General features: G+C 40.2%; 1 protein-coding gene across 2 annotated transcripts in view; it reads right to left on the bottom strand.

Moving 5' to 3' along the window:
- TMEM45A (transmembrane protein 45A) overlaps nucleotides 1-22,545 on the bottom strand; it is a 65,565-nt gene that overhangs the window by 31,792 nt on the left and 11,228 nt on the right. The gene's annotated exons all lie outside the window — the stretch shown is intronic.

Raw genomic sequence — 22,545 nt, 5'->3', positions numbered from 1 at the left:
TTTACCAGAGATGGCAACAGAAAATCAGCAAACCTACCTTACTCCAATAGTGCCCTTCCATATGTTTATCTTCCTAAAGTTTGTTGTCCTTGGAAGCTTAAAACTGCTTGACTTTGTCTTGTCCTTTCTCTACAAATTTCTTGCTCTTTGCTAAAAATGTTTTAGAAGCCAGAATTCTAAGCTGATGCTTGGAGTTGCTTTTGGTTAAGGTTTCTCCCAAGTGATGTGCACTTTCTGTGAAAACTTTCTTCTCTTTTTGTTTATCTTTCTGTTAAAGAGTCCCGCTAAAAGAGGCGCCTGGGTGGCTCAGTGGGTTAAAGCCTCTGCCTTCGGCTCAGGTCATGATCCCAGGGTCTTAGGATGGAGCCCCACATCAGGCTCTCTGCTCAGCGGGAAGCCTGCTTCCTCCTCTCTCTGCCTGCCTCTCTGCTACTTGTGATCTCTGTCAAATAAATAAATAAATAAATAAATAATCTTTAAAAAAAAAAAAAAAAAAAGAGTCCCGCTAAAAACCTAACATGGGTAGAGGTCAACTTCTGCTACCCTGACACACATAAGGTAACATCTTCCAGGTTTCTGGAGATTAGGGCATGGACATCTTTGGGCGGCCAAAGCCAGTCACAAGAAGGGCCTCTGACAACCATAAAAATAAATCTTTAAAAAAAAAAAATCACTGACAGTGGGAAAGAAGAGAACAAGAATAGAAGGAGCCTTCAACAGACTCTCAGGTTCCGTGTCATGAGGGAGACTCAAGAGTGTAGTGTTGTCTACTTCTGATCCTGGCTGTACATAGAATCCCTTGAAAAAACAACCAGCGCCTAGGCTGCAGCTCCTAGAGATTCTGCTTCAATTAGTCTGGGTAAACCCAGGCATCAGCATCTTAAAATTCCACATAAGGCAGAGCACCTGGCAGGCACAGTTGGTTGAGGGTCGGACTCCTGGTTTCATTTGATCTTGGGGTCATGAAGCTCCGTACATTATCTGCATGGGTTTCTCTCTCCCTCTCCCTCTGCCCCTCCCCCACCTCTAAAATAAATAAATACATCTTTAAAAAATAAATAGGTAAAAATAAAATTTCCCCTAAGGGATTAAGAACCCAGATTCTAGAATCAGACTGCTTTCGTCCAAAGGCCCGATCCACAGTGTGTGTTTGACTTGAAGCATATTATTTAACTTTGCCTATTAATATAAAATAGGTATGATGCTATTAATAGAGCCACCTTGTAAAGCTGAAGATAAATTAATATTATACTAGTAAAGCCACATAGTAAGCACTGCATAAATATCTCCAAGCTCTCCAGAGGGCCATCTGGGAACTCCTCAGGCTGGCACCCGTGTGATTTCTGTGTGTGTCGAGGATGTGAAGAGTGTGGGATTGCAAGGCACTGCAGGCACCATCTCCCCTGCCCTACCTGATTGTAATGGGCTCCGGACAGACGTGCTAACCCCAGTGTGCCAAGGGAGGGGCAGCAGTGGGAGCAGAGTTGCAGGAATGCATGCAAATTAGACAAGTGAATAAGAAGAAGCAACCAGGAAGGCTGGTGCACGGGTGGAAGTGGTGTGGTGGCCATGAAAAATAAGAGAAATGCTGAGGGCTGTGTGATGGTGATCAAGGTTTCACTGTCTGCTAGAGCAGTGGTTCTCTGTGGGGCTAACACTGCAAAAAATCTGGGAGCCAAAAAAACGCTGAGTGTCTAGTTTCTACCCAGACCAATTTAATCAGAATCTCTAGGAGTGAGGTCTGAAAATCAACTAACTAACTTTCTTTCTTTCTTTCTTTCTTTCTTCTTTCTTTCTTTCTTTCCTTTTCTTTCTTTCTTTCTTTCTTTCTTTCCTTTCCTTTCCTTTCCTTTTCTTTCTTTCTCTTTCTTTTTCTCCTTCTTCTTTCTTTCTCTCTTTCTCTTGCTTGCTTGCTTTCCTTCTTTTTTTCCTTTTCTAAGCTCTCCAGATGATTTTAGTTAGCCAGAGTTGAAAGCACTGTGACTTTCTCTTATGCCGACTGTCCTAGGTTAGTCAGCCTCACCAGCTGCAACATGAAGTGAAGGGAGGGGAGAGAAAGGCTCACAGTGACTGGATTCCAATTATGTGCCAACACAACTGACACACACCAATTAATTTCACCCTATAATTACTATCCCCATGTTAGAGATAATAATAAAGAGGTGCATTTCACAAGAATTGTAATGCGACTTACAACAGAGTCTTGACCCGACCCAAGACTCAACCCCAAAAAGGGACAAAGGAAGAAAAATAACCATTTAGAGCATCCACATCTCTCAGAGCCATTTAATGGCCTCTCAATTCCATGAGGTAGCATTTTCCTCCTCACTTCATATTCAATAGGACAGAAACTTGAAAAGCTAACTAACCTTCCCAAGTCAAAGGTCTTGTAAACAGAAGAACTGGAATCTTGACTCAAGCCTGTCTACCGCTAATCCCCGTCCCATTTCCCATCATTTCTGCCCTTCATGCCTCAAAAGCTATCATTTACTTAATGCTGACTCTGTCTCAGATACTGTACTCAGAACTTCATATGCATTGCCCATGGAAAAATCAAGTAAAATGACTGTAACATAGAAACAAAATCATTACTGTACAGGGTAAAAGTTAGCAGCACCGACTGGGAGGGTTAGAACTGGAGCTTCTCCAGCCCCACCCCTGACCTGCTGAGTCAGAATCTGCATTTTAACAAAATCCCCAGGCAATTCATTGGCACAGTAAAGTCGGTAAAGTTGGAGAAGATGGCTGCAGATGGTTTGAGTTCTGCTTTTTATCTTTCCAGAGTTGTTTTGGTAATGTGTATGCTTTGCCTAAGAGTCTCCACTTACCAGACCTTGCAAGGCTCCATTGAACAATATTCAAGGAAGCTTGTATTTCTGAGCTTTCGTTGAGATGAAAGTGCAGAGTTAGATTATTATAATACAAAGTTTACAGACTTCTTTCCCTGCTCAGAAGAACATGTCAGCAGATGTCTAGGAATTAGCAACTTCAATTTGGGAAATGCTGGGATAAAGAATTAGGAAGAACTATACCTCAGTAGTTAATGAGGGGAATATAAATTTTTATATAAATATTTCAGCAAGTAAATGCTAAAGAAATGATAGAATTTAGAATTTCACAAACCCTGGTGAATTAATAAATTCAGCCAATAACAATATGTGCCAAAAGTATTCTTGCAAAAAGAAAAAAAAATTCAATTTGGGTGTGATTCAACCTCTCTATATAATTACCAACCGACAGGAAATTCAGAGGCACAAGAGCATCGTTAAATGACATCATGGGGATACAACAAGTAAAATCCAGATGATGCAAAATTCTACAGGACAAACTCATTTCTTTAAAAGATAAATTTAAGAAAAACAGAGATAAAGGGAGAACCTGTATACCAATAGAAAACTCTGAGTAGTATCTACAATTGCAATGTATAGACTTTATTCGGACCCTAATTCAAACAATAATAATTCAGGATTTTAAAATTTATAGGGGTCATAATAGCATTGTGTCTAAGTTTGTTTTTAAAGAATCTTTATTTTTTAGATAAATATACTGAAATATTATGGACCAAATAATATGACTTAGATTCGTTTCAAAATCATGATGGTAGATTTTATGTCAAACTAGCTAAGTCCATGGTACCCAGTTTCTGGTCAAACATCAACTAGATGTTGCTGTGAAGGTATTTTTTAGACCCAATCAATATTTAAGTCATAAACATTTGAGAAAAGTAGTTACCCTCTACACTGGTGGGGGGGAGTCGAGGAGAGCTCATTGAATCATATGAAGGCCCTAAAAGAAAAGAAGTAACTCTGCCTCCAGATTGCTTTCCCAATAGAAACTGTAACATCAACTCCTCCCTGGGTCTCCGACCTGCTGGCTTGCCTTACAGATTACAGACCAGTGGGCCCCGTAATTGCAAGAATCAGTTCCTTCAACCTCCTCCTCTCAATCTCTTCCTCTCTCTCTCTGTCCCCTCCCTGTATAGTTATATACACATACACATACAACTGTTTGGTTCTATTTGTCTGGAGAATTCTCACACAAAAATGATCTGGGGGAAGAAAACGTGGATGAGGAAATAGATCAAAGAAAATTGGCCCTAAGTTAGTAATTGTTGAAACTGGCTAACAGGTACATTATACTCTTCTCTCTATTTTTGGATGTTCTTAAAATTTTCCATTTGAAAACTTGGGAAGGATGAAAACAAATGCAAGAGTTGGACAGAGACCCAGATTTTTGTCACTGGGTCTGACAACAGAACAACGTATTAGAAATCAAGGCTATCCTGAGAAATCAAGGCTATGACTCTAATACTCACAAGGGAGAAATTAGAGCTGAGAGGGCCTGGCCTCGGAGGTGACTCCTCTTGATCTTGAACTTCTAGTCTCGCTTACATTGCACCCTCTCCTCACTGGCACATCCCTTTACCACAGCACTTTCTCACACTTCTACTCTCAGTCTCTTCTCTCTAACCAAGAGCTCCTTCCTCATCCAAGCACCAAGCTTACCCTCAACAATGTTGGATGAAAGAATGTAAGCAATGCCTACTCTTAAGCCAACTCACACTACTCCTTTCTAGTTCATATTTTCTTCTCATTGTTAGAGCCTACCACTAAGTGCTCCATTTTTAATTGCTGCATAAGCTCTGCTTCTAAATACTCCTCCTTCACAACCAAACATTTGAGGTCTCACTTTGAGGTGATGGTGGGGCAGTGGGCTTTGGCATTCTCCATCAGAGAATTTCGTAAAATGAAACTTCAAAACCCCAGTTCCTGGGCAGAAAACAAAACCCCGTGCAACAAGTAGCCTAATTTGAAGTGCTTTCTTTCCAACCTCTTTTTTTTGTTTAAAGATTTTATTTATTTATTTGACAGAGAGAGAGACAGAGGGAGAGCATGCACAAGCAGGGGGAGTTCGAGAGGGAGAAGCAGGCTCCCCACTGAGCCCAATGCAATGATGGCTCCATCCCAGGACCCTGGGATCAAGACCAGAGCAGACCCAAGGCAGATATTTAACTGACTGAGCCACCCAGGCACCCCTCTTTCCAACCTCTTTAAAGGAAAAACTCTCTGACTTAGGAAAGAAAGACATTCTTTTACACAGGTCTGCCGTGACGTGGCAGAATTTTGATGTGAATATTCACTCAAATGGGCTGTTTTTTTTTTTTTTTTTTTTTTTTTTACTTTGTCATTGTAGTCTGCATGGTTTTGGAATACAATAATTGATTCTACAATTGGAGTGAACACAAACCCCAGGATATTCCATTTTACAAATTCAATATGTGAAAACAATTGGTCCAATGCCAGGTTTTAGTTTGAATCTAATGTACAGGAGACAGAAACTAAGAAAAAAGAGAGACAGAAATAAGCATTTCTTCTTTTTTTCAGCAAAATGGATATTTTAATTTGAAAATTTCATTAGAATGTTTTTCACATTTCTAAAAATTCAATTTGCCAACACATTTGGTAATAGGATAAAATGATCAAAAATTTAATACATTTCTTTTTTTTAAGTAACATATAATGTTATTATTGGTTTCAGAGGTAGAGGTCAGTGATTCATCAGTCTTATATAACACCCTGTGTTCATTATAACACCTACGTTCACCAATGTCCCTCATCCCATTGCCTCAACACCCCCACCACCTTCCCCTTCAGCAACCCTGAGTTTGTTTCCTAAGATTGAGTCCCTTATGGTTTGTCTCCCTCTCTGATTTCATCTTATTTCATTTTTTCCTCCCTTCCCCTATGATCCTCTGCCTTGTTTCTTAAATTCCACATAGGCATCTAAACTCTAGCGTCCTCTAAATTCACATTCAGACAAAAAAAAAAAAAAGTGGAGCGTTTGATAGCTCGCTATGCTCCATGGAAAATGCTCTCACTCTTGTACAGGAACAACAGGAGGGGTCAGAGGGAGTTGAAGTCTCCTTCCCTCCTGCTCCTTCTCCTGCTCCCTGATTTGATGTTTAAAGTCATTACTTTAACCCAAAGAAATATCCACCGTTGCTTTTGACCTCACCTTACAGAGGGGCAGGGCCCAAGTTCATGACAAAACCTCAAGGTAAATGAGAATGAATGAAGAGAATAGAGAGGAATGAGTCAACGCTGCCTGGGCTGCCAGCATCACAGTTGGGCTGCATGACCATGAAGAACAGCAAGGTTTCTGGGAAAAGTACACACATACGTCATAGCCTTTGACAGAGATCTGAAAGGTCCTCAGGAAACATATCAGTAATTGTTAACAATGTTGACAGCTGTGCAGGAACATCACCCACATTTTCAGTTCCTGCCCTTCAACATTTGGTACTTTGGACATGTGGAGGTAGATATGCCATATTCAGCAGCAACAACGAAAGTACAGGATACCAAGTGACATTGGAATCCCAGATAAGCAGCAAATAATATTTTTGGCATAAATATGTCCCATATATTTCATGTGTTAATTGACATTCAAATTTCACTGGACACCCTGTGTTTTATCTGGCAACCCATGAAAGGATTTCCACTGGGTAAAGAACATTGCAACAGCTCAGGGTAGAGGTTTCTCAGGCAATACCCATGAAGCTGGGAAAGAAATTGACACTGAAGTGCCCCATGAAAATAACAGGAAAGAACCCAAGACTATTTGTTTCCCCAAGCGTGAAATCCATTAGAAGAGACTGCCACGTTTCCCTGATTAAGAAATCCCAAATTGATTTGGCTGTGACTTCTAGAGTCAGATGTACTACCATTGCACTACAAGGTCACAGGCTGTAATTTTGAATATTTCCAAATCTGTATTTAAACATCCTATGCTGGGACACCTGCATGGCTCAGTCAGTTAAGCATCTGCTTTCAGCGTGGATCATGATCCCGGGGTTCTGGGCTTGAGTCCCTTATCAGGCTCCCTGCTTAGTGGGTAGCCTGCTTCTCCCTCTGCCTGCCACTCCCCCTGCTTGTGCCCTCTCTCTCTCTTTCTATCTCTCTCTGACAAATAAATAAATAAAATCTTAAAAAATAAAAATCCTGTACTCTCCTGAATAATATCCTGAGTATCTCTTAACCAAAATTGCCCCTGTGCCTCATTAATGCAATGAGAAATTTGGTCTGAAACAGTGGTCTCATCAGGTAAGCTGAGGACCCCTGGGCCAATATTCCATTGTAAGAGGCCACCTGAGGTGGTATGAATATGTCTTTTTTTTCCTCAATCAATAGATAGTAAAAGTATAGCCATAATCAAATTGTTGGATGGGGTAGAAAAGGATCCTGAAAGTCCTCTGATGTTAAAATTAGGTCAATTTCATTTTGACAAGCTTAGAAGCATTGGTCAACGATAATTTTCAATGTTTCTTCCAACCTCTTCATGATTCCTAGCATCAGAGCCACCGAATCATTGGTTCTTTGCTGGTTCTTCTGAAAATCAGTTCTGAACAACTAGCATAAGAATCTTGGGGCTCAAAGTTGGAAGGAGTGGTCATATAGGTGGTCAAGTATGATAGGCACTATATTAACCTTGTTAGTCCCTTCAATGGATTTAACAAATACAAGATATCTTCTGAATTCCTGTTGGTATTTTATCTCTTTTCCTATAAGCACATACCACAATAATTTAGATGGGGTAATTTGTAGACATTTTGGTGTCCATAAAGGAATTGGTTAAAAACTTACTTTTATTAACTTTCCTTTATTCTCACTTCACAAATATTTACACTGCACTAGATCTAGACCAGGTATTATAGTCTATTCTTGACAACAAACTACTGCATACTGCATTTTCCAAAGAAATAAATGCAAAGAAAGATGAAGTCTCTTGTTCAGTGATTCCTGATGTGGAAATCATAGATACCATAAATTATATTTATGTATTTTAAATACTTTATTTTCAAATACTAATAGATGATATGAGATTTTTATGGCTTGGTCTAAAAATTGAGAAATATTATTGGAGCCATCCTTACTCATTTCTGTCTTTGACTGTAAATATAAAAGTCAATGTTGAACCAAAGATTTCCTTCCAATTAAAGCTTCCTATTTTTAAAAAGACTCCTTAATTACTTAGGGACTCTGAAGCACAATGTGTTCTTTGTAACCCAATTTGTTTGAATTGTGACCTATCCTGTTGTAATGTAAAACTAATATTTTTTTTTAAAGTCAGACTGTTTTGGTGATTTTTGTTGTTGTTGTTGTTTTTATTTAAAATTAGAAGAAATCTGGGGCACTTGGGAGGCTCAGTCGGTTAAGCGGTTAAGCGGTTAAGCGTCTGCCTTCGGCTCAGAGCCTTGCATCAGGCTCTGCGCTCAGTGGGGAGTCTGTTTGTCCCTATCACTCTCCCTCTGTGCTTTTTTTCTTTCTATCTCAAATAAATAAAATCTTTTTAAAAAGTGGGAAAAATAAAATAAAATGAGAAGAATTCTTAATGGTTAGTTTCCCTTAAGTCTACCTGCAATATTGTCTAAATGTTTCCTGTGAGACTTCACTTTGCCTCATTTTAACAATAAGTCTTATACCAAGTCCAGAAATAATAAAATGTGTGAGGCAAGACTGGCTAATAATAGCACCTTAAATTTGTGTGAAACTTATTACTTCCAAGTCCATGATCAGGCTAATTCCATGAAGGACCTTATAAAATATGATCAGGAAGAAGAGAGGCTGGCCTGAAGGTTCGCAGCTGAGGTGTCACTAAACCACCAGTCTCTGATATCCCCAGCTTCAAGCCCTTTTTTCACTGTTGCTCACTGACAGATGTCAAAAAAGACATCTAATTAAAAGTGGCCACAAGCGAGTGATACACCAGCAATAACAGGACTTTGGGGAAGGAAAGCCAACTAGAGGCTGCTGTGAAAGAAAAATAGTAAGCCCCAGGAGGGCTGATGGTATTTTTTGAGTAACTCCTTAAAATCTACTTGAACACAGCGAGTGGCCTCAGGGTCCTACATGGGTTGGACCCTTGAGGTCCCATCTAGCTCCTTGACCCCACTATTCAGTGTCCCACCGGCACCACAGCTACACAGACGTTAGATCACAGCCCATCACCCGCTTTGAGGAGGCTGCTAACTGGCATTAGGGATGCAAAAAGAAAGCAAGTTCAGAGTGGACACAGCACTGTTAATCAGCACATAAATGGCTTATCATTCCCTTAATGCATGGATTAAGGGCTTTAAATCAAGTAGACAACAGACCTGCAGAATGCCCTACCTACAGTGTCTTATCTTATCCACCCTTGTCTCTCCAAGAGATACAAATTACTATGAGCCTCCTGGTATTAACAGAGGAAGAAACTAAGGCTTAAAAAAGATTAAGTAAGGATTCTCACAGTAGTTAAATGGCAGAACTGGGACTGAACCCTGGTGTGACTGACTCTAGAACACAGGCTCTTACTACTATGTTCTTGCTCCTCCCTAAGATGCAGAACAACTGAGTGCTGCGAGGACAATTAGGGCTCCAGCATGCCTGGCCCAGAGGGCTATGTAGGGCAGAAGTGGAAATACAGGAAGCTAGAGGTGAGGCTTCAAAGGCTACTCAGTGTCAGCTGAAGAGATGGGCCTCCCTGTTATAAGCTGCACTGCCCTGGGAACTGTCATTATCCATGGCAGGAAAAGGTTAAGTGTGCAAGGAGAGGGAAGGGCAGAGCACTGGTACTACTGCCCCTCTGCCAGTATCAGGAAGCTAGTAAAAGCCTTGAAGAAAAGCAATTAGGTGGTGTAAATGATATTTCAGGAAGATTCATTTGCCAGCCATCACAGAAGATATTAAAGGGAGCAAGAGGCTGGAGGCAAGGAAGCTGGTTAAGAGGCTATTGCTGGCACTCGTCTCTGAGATGACGAGTCTGAGTCAGAACAGGGCAATGAGAACAGGGGGCAAAAAGGACACATGTGAGAGTTACCCATGGTGAAGGAAGGGCTGCAGGAGAGCTCCAGAGCCAAGGTTGTGGTCTGTGATGGTCTGAGGCAGCCAGAAAAGAAAGACACTACCAGAGCCAACAGTGGCTTCAACCCTGAACACTCTCGGGAACCTGCCTCTTCTGTCTCCTCACCAGGCCACAAGCTCTGAGGACCCAAGGAATTTTCCTGTGCCTGGAAGCCCCACAGCCCATCCCTGATGGCTACCCGAGGCCAGGCATTGGGTAGACCTCATAAATATTGACTGGCAGTCTGTTTCCCCTGCTTGGAACTCTATTCCCACTTCTGCCTGGAAACTACACGTGGGAAGGCCTTCCTGAAGGCCAGCAAAACATGTCTTCCTCAAAGAGGCCTCCATGACGAGTTCATCTCAATTAGGTCCTCCAGTTTTCCTCCCCACAGAAACTTTTCTTCACAGAACTTATTACAATGCAGAATTTTATACTTGTTTTAAATTTTATTTTTGTATTTCCTTTTGTTGCTGTTGTTCTTGGTGGTAGTTTTCCACCTTTCTCCACTACACTACAAGCTTCACAAAATCAGTATTTCTTTTCACCATTGAGTCCCCAACATCCAGCTCAGTGGTATCCCATAGAGATAAAATGCAAGCCACAAATGCAATTTTAAATTTCCAGCAGTCACAGTTTTTTAAACAATAAGACAAAAAAGAAACAGGTGATATTAATTTTAAGAATATATTTAATTTTATTTAACCAAATATATCAAAAATGTTATCATTTAATATGTGATCTATTGAAAAAAATTGATGAGATAATTCACATTCCTTTTTTTTTTTGTACTAAGTCTTTGTCTTCTGTATTCTACACTCATAGCACATCTCAGTTGGGACTAGCCACACATCAAGTCACATGTGGCTAGTGGCTACCATAATGGATAACACAAATCCTTGCAGGATGCTTGACATAGATCACTTAATAAAAAGTTAATTCATGAAAAAGGGAAGGTGGGATGGGAAACAAGAAGAAAAAAATGGAGAGAAAAAAATACAGAAAAACTAGCATTTCTTGGGTATTTTAAGTTAAGTTCTTTCATATTTGAATAAATTATGTGATTTAATTCTAACATCAACCTTGGTGAGGTAGGCGAGAACCATCTTTATAGACGGGACACTGGTTTGGAGAAAAGATGTAACTTGCCCAAGATCACATTGCCTTATGAGTGAAAGAACCAAGATTCAAGTTGCAATTTCCCTTACCCAGTTGTGCTGCCAGCGCTCGCAGAAGCCATACATAACAAGTCCGGTCAGGCCCAGACTGCTATCTAAATCTCTCTGTCATCCAGATTAAACATCCCAAGGCTCTTATTATATATTGTTTTGAATCCCACAGACACTCATTTCAAAAGTATGATCTGATTATTGCAGGTTAACATGGGAGTCTCCCCTTCCTCCTCCAGAAATGTTTTAGAGGGATCCTTATCACATTTGCTGCTGTCCATTAGGACACCACTATGGCCAGACAAAATGGAGGCACTTTAAGTACCCCAAATATGCCAAGCTTGCTAACATTTGCCTCCTAGCTCTATATAATTTCCCTGCTACCTAGAACCCTCCCTGTCATCACCTGATTAACATGTATCCTACATGACTCAGTTCAAGGAAAAAAAAAGTAACAAAAAAGTGAAAAAAACCTCATCAGTCATCTCATCTCAGCCAAGGAATCTCCCTGACCCACTCTCCAAGTGGGAGGGCCCCCTTTACTGTGTTCATAAGATACTCATGTGGAATTTTTCATGTAAACCATGATTATATACCTTGGGTCTCCCTCACAATACTGTGAGCTTCTGGAAAGCAAGAACCATATCTTTTATCTTTATACACCCATTGGACAACATTTATTGAATGGGTTGTTAAACAAGTTGATAAAGGAATCGATGTATCAATGAGCATGCTCATAACCCTGTTTAAGTATAAGAAGCAATACCTGGTACCACACAGTCCAAATATTTAAAAGAGGACTAAAGTACTCTTGCAATATCTGCACTGCACTCAGGCTAGTGGTCAAGGTGTGGGTCACAATGATATGAGTAGAAGGCATCAGCAGAGCACCCTGTGATGCTTCCAACTATATCATAAGAAGCATTGTTTTCAGCTGTGCAGAAGATCTAGCAAAATTGGGACTTGTCCCATTGTTAGCTCCTGGGAGGTAAGGGACACATGGAAGTCGTGAAATAGGAATATGGTGGGTAGGAAGAAGCATGCTAAGCATCAGAATGCGGGCCATAGAGCCAAAGACCCAAGGTGTGCTGACCTGGAGGAGACAGGGGACATGCAGTGTTGGTATCATCAGAAGGATAGATGGTGGCAGACTGCACTGAGCAAAGGCCAAACCTCAGGAACTTTATTCTCCCTAACTCACACCACTCTTGACAAGTGTGTTCACCCTCTGGAAATATCTTGAAAGATATTTATAGCTTGGAACTCTTGGCTGCACCTGAGATTGTGGTCTGTAGTGAGTGTTAGGTCAGAGCTTCACATCTTTGATGCACCACACTGATGTGCTCCTGGTGGATTCAGTAGTGTCAGAGGAAAATACAAATTCCCTCCATCCTAGGAACAGCCAGATGAGTGTAAGGGAGGGCCAAAGCTTCTGGAAGCCAGAACCTACCCCCAATCCCTGGCCTATTGCCTAGAAATGAATCTTCTAATCCACATGGTCTCACGTTCTATGTAAACTCTGCCATGAAAAATGTTGGAAAGTATTGAGTTAAACTATATGAGATGAATAAGCAAGTTTCAGAGACTTAGGACTTCTAAAAAGTATTTCATTTTGACAGGGCAAAGTGGGTAGAGGATAATAGATATGATAGTAACCAGGATCTGACCCAATAGCCTTGCAGGATTATGAGCTCTCAAGTGTAAGTACAAACTAAGACCAGCCTTTTTGTGTGGGTGTTTCTGAGAATTCAGGTGGAAGGTGGGACGCTAGCACACAGCACTACTGAAAGTAAATTAATAATAATAACCCACAAGAAGAAGGCCCAGGTCCTCAACAAAGGCACACTCCTAAAAAACAAACATATCAAGGTGAGTGACACTTCATCCCCCAAAAGCCCATATTTCCTAATTGAGAGAGGCAGGTCAGGGACCAGAGTCAGCCCTACAACCACTGCCTGGCACCTCACTACCTCTCCTCCTAGCAGGGTATGGCCCAGGGAAAAATTGGCCCTTAGACATTAGAAATGCTCAAGGAATTTCTCATGCATACCATCGTTAAACCCTCAAAAGCAAGCTGGAAGATGAGGAGGAAGAGGGCATGATTGTCAGTGAAGATGAGCTCAGTACCCCCATGCCCCAAATTTATTCTCCTGCCCCTCTTTGCTTGTCTTTTCAAGCATAGATCTGAACCTGAACTCAGGGTTGGGTAGAGGTGGGAAGGCACATAATCAGACAATCCCAATAATACCTAAAGACAATTAAAGGTATCAGGAAAGCATGGCTTCTATTAAACTCTTACTTAACCAGAAACCACAAATAAGGAAGAACAAACACCTCTCCCCACACTACTAAGTTGCTCGGAAATACACTTCACAGTCACAGCAAATGGGCCTAGAGCTGTAACAGGACCAGGGTACAGGAGAAAGGCAAGAGCTGAATGTGGCGAGGAGGCCTTCTTCACTCTGAACACGTGGCAGACCAGCCCCACTTCTCAGCATGACTCTGGCTGGCATCATGCGCCTGTGGATCTGAGTGGGCAGGAGAAGGCCAGACCCATTGGCACAAACATGGAGTAAATGGCCTCAAGGGTGTGTGTGCGTACGTGCTGAAGCTACCGTGGCACCTCAGCAGCAGGAGCCAAGGAAAAGCTAACATCTGACATCTAAATAAGCCCTGCCAAGGTAGGGCAGACACCAAAAAGAGGAAACTAAAGTTAATCCCCACCACACCTAATCTCCACCAGAGATGCAAATGTCACCTCCACTCCATCTGTTCAACTCTGTCAGTGGGGAGCTGAGCACATGCCAGAGGAATTTAAGCTCTACTAAATACTAAACTAAAAGGCATCCAAGGCATTTATAGAGCTCCACTCTCTAAATTTTGCTCCCAGCTTCTAAAGGTGTTCTTCAACAATTAGAAATGACTAGAAAGCAAATATCTTCCTTCTTGAAGGCTAAAAAAATGTTCATTCACTTATCATCTACCATGGGCCAAAGAAGAATTAAGGAGTCTCCGTGATGTGAATCCCACCTTGTCACTTCAAAGTAGCATTCAGGTCCCAGCCTGGCAGTAACATCATGATAATCTCAACTTTTTTACTTCCCCTTACTCCCCCACTTCCTAGAGCAAGACAGGAAAAGTGACAGGTCTTTCTTCATGATGAGATACTCTTGCTCCCATTGACTTAGGGACAGGAAATGATGAAGGCAGAGGCTGCTGTTGTCCAAAGGGTTGAAGCCAAGTTGGCAGCTGTGTCTGCTTGTTTCTCCAAGGGATATAAGAAGAAACACTAGAACCAGAAGTCCAGCCCCACCATGGTTCACTTCAAGCTGCACAGAGTTGGATGTTCCTGTGGAGTGAGTGTGTCTTGGGGGTGGGGTCAGGGAGGAACAAGATAATATAAAAAGGCATTGCAGGTAAAATCACACAAACTGTAAAGAGCGGAAGACAAAAATAGGAACAAAGAGCGAGGACAATGAATAGAAAACAGTAACAAATATGGTAGGTATTAAACTATACCAATAATTAAACAGTAATGGTCTAAATGCACCAATTAAAAAACAAGATTGGGGGTGCCTGGGTGCCTCGGTCGGTTAAGTGGCTGCCTTCAGTTCAGGTCATAATCCCATGGTCCTGGGATCGAGCCCTGCCTCATGCTCCTTGCTCAGCAGGAACCCTGCTTCTCCCCTGCCTGTTGTTCCCTCTGCATGTTCTTGCTCTCTGTCTCTCTCTCTCTCACTTGCTCTCTCTGTGTCAAATAAATAAATAAACTCTTTAAAAAAATAAAAAACAGGGGCGCCTGGGTGGCTCAGTGGGTTAAGCCGCTGCCTTCGGCTCAGGTCATGATCCCAGGTCCTGGGTTCGAGCCCCACATCGGGCTTTCTGCTCAGCAGGGAGCCTGCTTCCTCCTCTCTCTCTGCCTGCCTCTCTGCTTACTTGTAATTTCTCTCTGTCAAATAAATAAATAAAATCTTTAAAAAAAAAAATAAATAAAAAATAAAAAATAAAAAACAAGATTGTCAGAGTGGATTAAAAAAAAAGACCAAACAGTATGTCAGTATGTTATCTATAAGAAACCCACCTTACATATCAAGACACATATAGATTAAAGGGATAGAGAAAATTATGCTAACACTAATCAAAGAGAACAAGAGTAGATATATTAATTTCAGACAGAGTAGACTTCAGAACAAGGAAAGTTGTCAAGAATAAGGAGGGGCATTGCACAATCATAAAGGGGACAATTCCCCAGAAAACATATCATGTATAGGCTTGACAACAGAGCATCAAAATACCCAGGGCAAAAACCAATAGAATTGCAAGGAGAAATAGATGAAAACACTATTCTAGTTGGAGGCTTTAACACTCTCTATCAGAAATGGACAGATCTGGGGCACCTCAATGGCTCAAATGGTTAAACACCTGCCTTCGGCTCAGGTCACAATCTCAGGATCCTGGGATCAAAGGTGCTGGGATCAAGCCCCACATGGGGCTCTCTGCTCTGCAGGGAGTCTGCTTCTTCCTCTCACTCTCCTTCTGTGCTCTCCCTCTATCTGAAATAAATAAAGCCTTTTTAAAAAAAGAAGAAGAAACGGAGAGATCCAACAGGCAGAAAGTAGGGATATAACGGAACTCAAAAGCACCATTAATCAAATGGATATAACATCAATAAACTACGTCATCCAACGACAGCAGAATACACATCCTTCTCAAGCTCAAATAAACCAGTCACTAGGGTAGATCACATTCTGGGCCATAAAACACACCCTAACATAGTTAAAAGAATAGAAATCATACAATAAATCATCTTACACCACAGTTCAGTTTAATTATAAATCAATAACAGAAAGATAGCTAGAAAATACCAAAATACATGGCAATTAAACCGCACATTTTTCAATAACACATGAGAAAAGAGAAAATCTCAAGAGAGATTTTTTAATATTTTGTGTTAAATGAAAATGGAAAAACCAACTTATCCAAACCTATGGGATACAGCAAAAGTAGTGCTCAGTGGGAAATTTATAACATCTAATGCATATATTAAAAAAGAGGAAAAGATCTAAAATGAATAATCCAAACTTCTACCTTAGAAAACTAGAAGAAGAACAAATTAAGATCAAAATAAACATAAGAAAAAAATAATAAGAACTAGGACAGAAATTAATGTCATTGAAAACAGGAAATTGATGGAGAATAACAACAAAACCAAAAGCTAGTTCTTTGAGAAGATCAATAAAAGTGATAGGCCTCTAGCCAGGCTAAGATAAAAAAAGAAAAAGAAAAGGAAAGAAAGAAAGACACACATTACTAACATCAGAAATGAAAGAGGGGACATCATTATAGATCCCATGAACATAATAATGGTAATAAAGGAAAACTATAAATAACTCTATACTGACAAATTGGATAACCTAGATGAAATGGACCAATTCCTTGAAAGATACAATTTACCAAAGTCACATAAGAAAAGATATAGGCAATCTAAATATGCCTATGTATATTAAAGAAATTGAATAAATAATTAATGACCTTCCAAAAGACAAAGAACAGGCCCAGATGGGCTCACTGGTGAATTCTAACAAACATTTAAGGAAAAAATTGTATTGATTCTGTATTCTACTTCCAGAAGACAGAAGTAGAGGGAATACTTCTTAACTTACTCTATGAGGCCATGTTACCCTAACACTAAAACCAGACAAAAACATTACAGGAAAACAAAACTACAGACCAATATATCTCATAAACATAGAAGCAAAACTCCTCAGCAAAACATTAGCAAATCAAATCACAAAAATGTATTAAAAAATTATACATTACAACCAAGTGAGACTTATCCCAGCATGGTTTTTGAATGTTGTCAATATTTTAAATGTTGTTCAACATTCAAAAATTAACTAAATTAACAAATCACAACAATAGGCTAAAAAAGAAAAATCACATAATCATACCAATAGATGCAGAAAAAGCATTTGACAAAATCCCACTCATGATTAATTAATTACTTAATTTATTAAAAAGAAAAAACCTCTCAGCAAACTGGAGTGACGGGGAAGCTTCTTTAACCTAATAAAGAATATCTACAAAAATCTACAGCTAACATCATACTTGATGGTGAGAAACTAGAAGTTTTCTTGCTAAAATCAGGAATAGACACCATTGTAGTAGAAGTCCTAGCTAAAGCAATAAGAGAAGAAAGGGAAATAATATGTACACATTGGGAAGGAAGAAATAAAACTGTCTTTGTTCACAGATGACCTGAAAATCTGTATAGAAAATCCAAAATAATTGACAAGAAACTAGAACTAATAAGCAACTGTAGCACAGTTTTGAGATACAAGGTTAAAATGCAAAAGTAAGTGGCACTTCTTTTCTAAGGCAAAGGAAACCATCAGCAGAATGAAAAAGCAACCTATAGAATGGGAGAAAATATTGGCAAATCATATCCAAAATATATAAAGAACTCATATAACACAATAATAAAAAAACTAAAAATCCAATTTAAAAATGGGCAGAGAAATTGAATAAACATTTTTCCAAGAAAGACATACAAATGGTCAATGGGTATGCAAAAAGATGTTTAACACCACTAATCATCAGGGAAGTGCAAATCAAAACCACAGTGAGATATCACCTCACACTTGTTAGAATGGCTATTGTCAAAAAGGAAGAATAACAAGTACTGTGAAGGATGTAGAGAAGAGAACACTGTTGGTGGTAATGGAAACTGGTACAGCCACTATGAAAAACAATATGAGGTTCCTCAAGAAACTGAAAATGGAAATAGCATATGATGCAACAATTTTACTACTTGGCATTTACCTAAAGAAAAAAAAATCACTATCTCAAAAAGATATCTGCATCCCCATGTTTATTGCAGCATTATTTACAAGCCACGATGTGGAAACAACCTAATGGTCCATCAACAGATGAATGGATAAGGAAAATGTAGTGTACGTGTATATATATATACACACATATAAAAGAAAGAAATCCTGCCACTTGGGACAACACAGATGGAACCTGAGAGCATTATGCTAAGCAAAATAAGTCAGACAGAGAAAGATAGGGAGTGTATGATCTCACTTATATGTGGAATCTAAAAATTAAAAAAAAAATAAAAAAAACAAAACTTGTAGCTATAGAGACCAGAGTAGTGGTTGACAGAGGTGGGGGAAGAAATGGTGATAAAATGGGTAGAAGTAGCCAAAAGGTATAAATTTCCAGTTATACAATAAACAAGTCCTAGGGGTAAAATGCTCAACACGGTTACTATAATTAGTAATACTGTATTGAATATTTGAAAGTTGCTAAGAAAGTAGATCTTAAAAGTTCTCATCACACACACAAAAAATCGTAAGTGTGTGTGGTGATGGATGTTAACTAGTAATCATTATGTTATATATACACATACCAAAACATTATGTTGTATACCTAAAATTAATACAATGCTATCTGTCTATTATATCTCAACAGAAAGGAAAAGAAAACCACAAATTGGCCCAATTAAAAAGTGGGCTAAAGACCTGAAAAGACACCTCACCAAGGAAGATATGCAGATTGCAAATAAGCATGTGAGAAGATGCTCAGTAAATATGTCGTTAGGGAATTATAAATTTAAAAACAGTGAGATACTACTACGCACATATTAAAATGGCTAAAATCCATTACACTGACAGTATCAAATGTTGGTGACAATGTGGAGCAACAGGAACTCTCATTGCTTGCTGATGGGAATGCAATATGGCAACTTTGGAAGACAGGCAGCTTCTCACAAAACTACTCATATTCTTACCGTATGCTCCAGTGATCATACTTTGATATTTAGCCATAGTTGAAAGTGTATATGCACACCAATACCTGCATATGGATGTTCATACCAACTTTATTTACAACTGCCAAAACTTGGAAGCAACCAAGATGTCCTTCAGTAGATAAATGGATAAATAAAATGTAATACATCCATAAAATGGGATATTATTCAGTGGTAAAAGGAAATGAGCTATCAAGCTACAAAAAGACATGGAATAAACTTAAATGCATATGACTAAGTGAAAGAAACCAATCTGAAAAGGCTACAATACTACAAGATTCCAATTACATGACATTCTAGGAAAGGCAATAACCACAGAGACAGCAGAAAGATCAGTAGTTGCCAGGGGTTAGAAAGGAGAGAGGTGAATGGGCAAAACACTAAGGATTTTTAAGGCATTGAAACTATTTATATGATACTATAATGGGGGATATGTGCCATTATACATTTGTCAACCCATAGAATGTGCAACACTAAAAGTAAACCATAACATAGACTAACTTTGAGTGATATTAATGTGTCAATAAAGGTTCATCAAAATGTATCTCTTCACTGAGAGATACAGATTGTGGGGAAGGCTGTATACTTGCAGAGATAGGGGATATATGGGAATTCTATACTTCTGCTGAATCTTGCTGTGAATGCAAAACTCTTCTGAAAAATAAACATTATTTTCCAAAAAAAGTCACTGCAGGTAGATGCCCAACGTATAAAGTCACATGAACAATGAAATGAACGGTATCACTTTCCAGAACTCAGCAAAAAGGGAGAACTCACAAATTTATTCTGTATCTGGCATCTAAAGAGCATCTTAACACAGCCCCAAAAGAAAAGCCAAAAGTCATATTCTGTGCTTCCAAACAATTTTTGTTTTCATGACCCAAAGCTGGTGAGGACTCCTTGAATCAACAGGAGGGAGTGGAGGAGTCAGCAAGCACTCCTACTGACTGGAGATTGTGTCTAGTACGCTGCAGGGGAGTTCTCTTGGTACCTTCACAGAAGCCAACTATGTCCCAGCCAGCCGAGTCACCCTCTGGCCTTGGCCCAGGAAAGAGCCTCCCAGAAATAACTGCCAAATTCCACAGTCACTTTCAGCTTCTGCAGGCCTATTTGTATGATCAGAGCGCTAAAGAACCACAGTCACAGCTGGAGAAGCTTCTTTGTGCGTGCCAGTTTTTTCCTCTTTCGCTACCATGTTGCTCAATTCTGTTTCCTTCCTCAGAAATCCCTCTAGTTTATCCTAATTTCAAAAGCTCTAGGGGCGCCTGGGTGGCTCAGTGGGTTAAAGCCTCTGCCTTCAGCTCAGGTCATGATCCCAGAGTCCTGGGATCGAGCCCCGCATTGGGCTCTCTGCTCAGCAGGGAGCCTGCTTTCTCCTCTCTGCCTCCTTGTAATCTCTGTCCGTCAAATAGATTTAAAAAAAAAAAATCTTTAAAAAAAAAAAAGCTCTATTTCCCTGTTCCATACCTATAATAAGACAAGTGCTAAAACATAGTTATTGCTTGGGCCTCACCAATAGGAGACAAGAACAAGCATTAACAAGCTCCTCATGATCATACCCCCAGTGCATCCTCCTAGAAGGGCCTGAGTTTCATGTGAAGGCAATGTGCATAGCTGTTCTGAGAGCACCCCGGCTCAGAATGCAGCCACATCTCTACCACCAGATGTGAAGGAGGTAATAACAGGCTCTGTGGGTATAATGGTACCCCAACAGAAGCCGAAGAGAACCTACCTGGGGGAGTATCCCATAGTGTTTGTTTGCCAGCCCATTCCAAAAGAATTTAAGATTGCTTACAAAGATTGGGAACATAAAATAAAAAGGAATGAGGAAAATGGGAAGTTGAGGGGCTTGCAATTTCTGGATTGGGATTGAGAAAAGATTAGCTACAATTGAATGACCTCTAACTTCACAGTTCCCCACCTCATTCTGTCTCTTCTTTACCAGTCCTGCATGATTCTAGCTTTCTTGTCAAGGTCACCAAAGACCTCCATATTGCTAAATTCAATGGCCAATTCTGTCTCAGCTTACTTGAGCCACTAGCAGAATTTCACAAAGCTGATCACTGCCTGCTCCTTGGAATATATTCTTCCTATTATTTTTCCTCTTCACTAGCCCCTCCTTCCATTGTTTTCTCCTAATCCCTAGCTTCTTAGAATTAGAATGTCCTAGGGCTCAGTTTTTAGCGTTCTGCTCTATCTCCTCAGTACTGCAGAATCTCATCCCTTTTCACATTCAACAGTATGCCACATGCCCACGGCTCCCCAATTTTTATTCACAGCCCAGACTTCTCCCCAGAACCCTAGACTTCTTATGTCCACCAGCCTACTTGGCTGTCCAACATACATCTCAAACTCAAAAGCATCCAAAGCAGATCTCTTGACACCCCAACCAGATCTGCCTACTCATGGTTTTCCTCCAGTCAATGACAACTACATTCTCCCAGGGTCACCAAAAATTTTACAGTCATCCTTGACTCCTCTCTTTCTCTCATTTCCTACATGCAATCTGTTAGAAAATCCTGTCAGCTCTATCTCCAAAATATGCTCGGGATCTGACCTCTTCTCACTACCTCCCCTGAGGCCACTCTGGCACAGGCCTGGATTATTAAAATGGTCTCCGAACTGGATTCTGCTTCCACCTTTGCTCCTTTCAGACTATTCTTAACACAGAAGTCAGTGTTATCCTGTTGAGATGCAAGTCATGCACAACTCCTTGCAATAGCCTACATTGTTCCATATGATTTAGCCCCCAACACTTCTCCAGGCCCCTCTCTTCTCATCTACTCCCTATCAGCCACCCTGGTCTCCCTGCTTCTTCTTGAACACACCAGGCTCTCCTTTAGCTTCAGGTCTTTGTATTTGCTGTTCCTCCTGCTTGAAATACCCTACCCCCTCATCTCATCTAAACCTTTGTTCAAAGACCCTCTCAATGAGGCCTTCCCTGATCACTCTATTTACAACTTCCCCATCCCCTTTTCCCGTTTTATTTTCCCCATAATGCAACCTCTTCTAACATACTTCATAACTTACTGTCTTGTTTTGTTAATTGCAATTAGAAGAAAAGCTCCATGTTAAGATTCTCTTCTATTTTACTTTGCTGTTTAGAACTGTTCCTGGCATATAGTAAGTGGTTCAGTATGTAAGTGTTGGATAGATGAACAGAGGCATAAATAGATGAATAAGTGAATGGATGGATGGATGGATGGATGGATGAATTGGTGGATGGAAAGAGTGGATAGCAGGACTTGTGCTTTGGCTGCCAGATTCCTGAATATCCCAGAGGGGGGAAATGTCACAAATCAAGCAGAAATCAGCATGTAAGACACAGATCTCCCCACATCTACTCTGCCTATGTAACTGCAATGCTAGATCCTAACATAAAATGAAATGAAATGTCCATTTAATCATTAGAATTATACTAGGCTTAGCTTTGTCTCAATCAGCCATAGCCCACAATAAGCTGGCTGAGAAAACACTCATGAGTACAGGAGTTGAGAATGGTAAGCCAAGACTCCAATGCTAGGGAAGGTGGCTAGAGGAGGTGTTGATAACACTAAAGGTACCAGTTTCTACTGAGTTTCTAACGTGTGACAAGTACAACACAAGGCTCTTGGCTAACTTTATCTCATTAACTCCTTGCCACACTGGGAAGAAGGTATTATTACCCCTATTTTACAAATC

Source organism: Lutra lutra, chromosome 1, assembly GCF_902655055.1.
Source record: "Lutra lutra chromosome 1, mLutLut1.2, whole genome shotgun sequence".
NCBI lineage: Eukaryota > Metazoa > Chordata > Mammalia > Carnivora > Mustelidae > Lutra > Lutra lutra.
The sequence above is the reverse complement of the archived record's forward strand: the minus strand, read 5'-3'. Positions and strand labels throughout refer to the sequence as shown.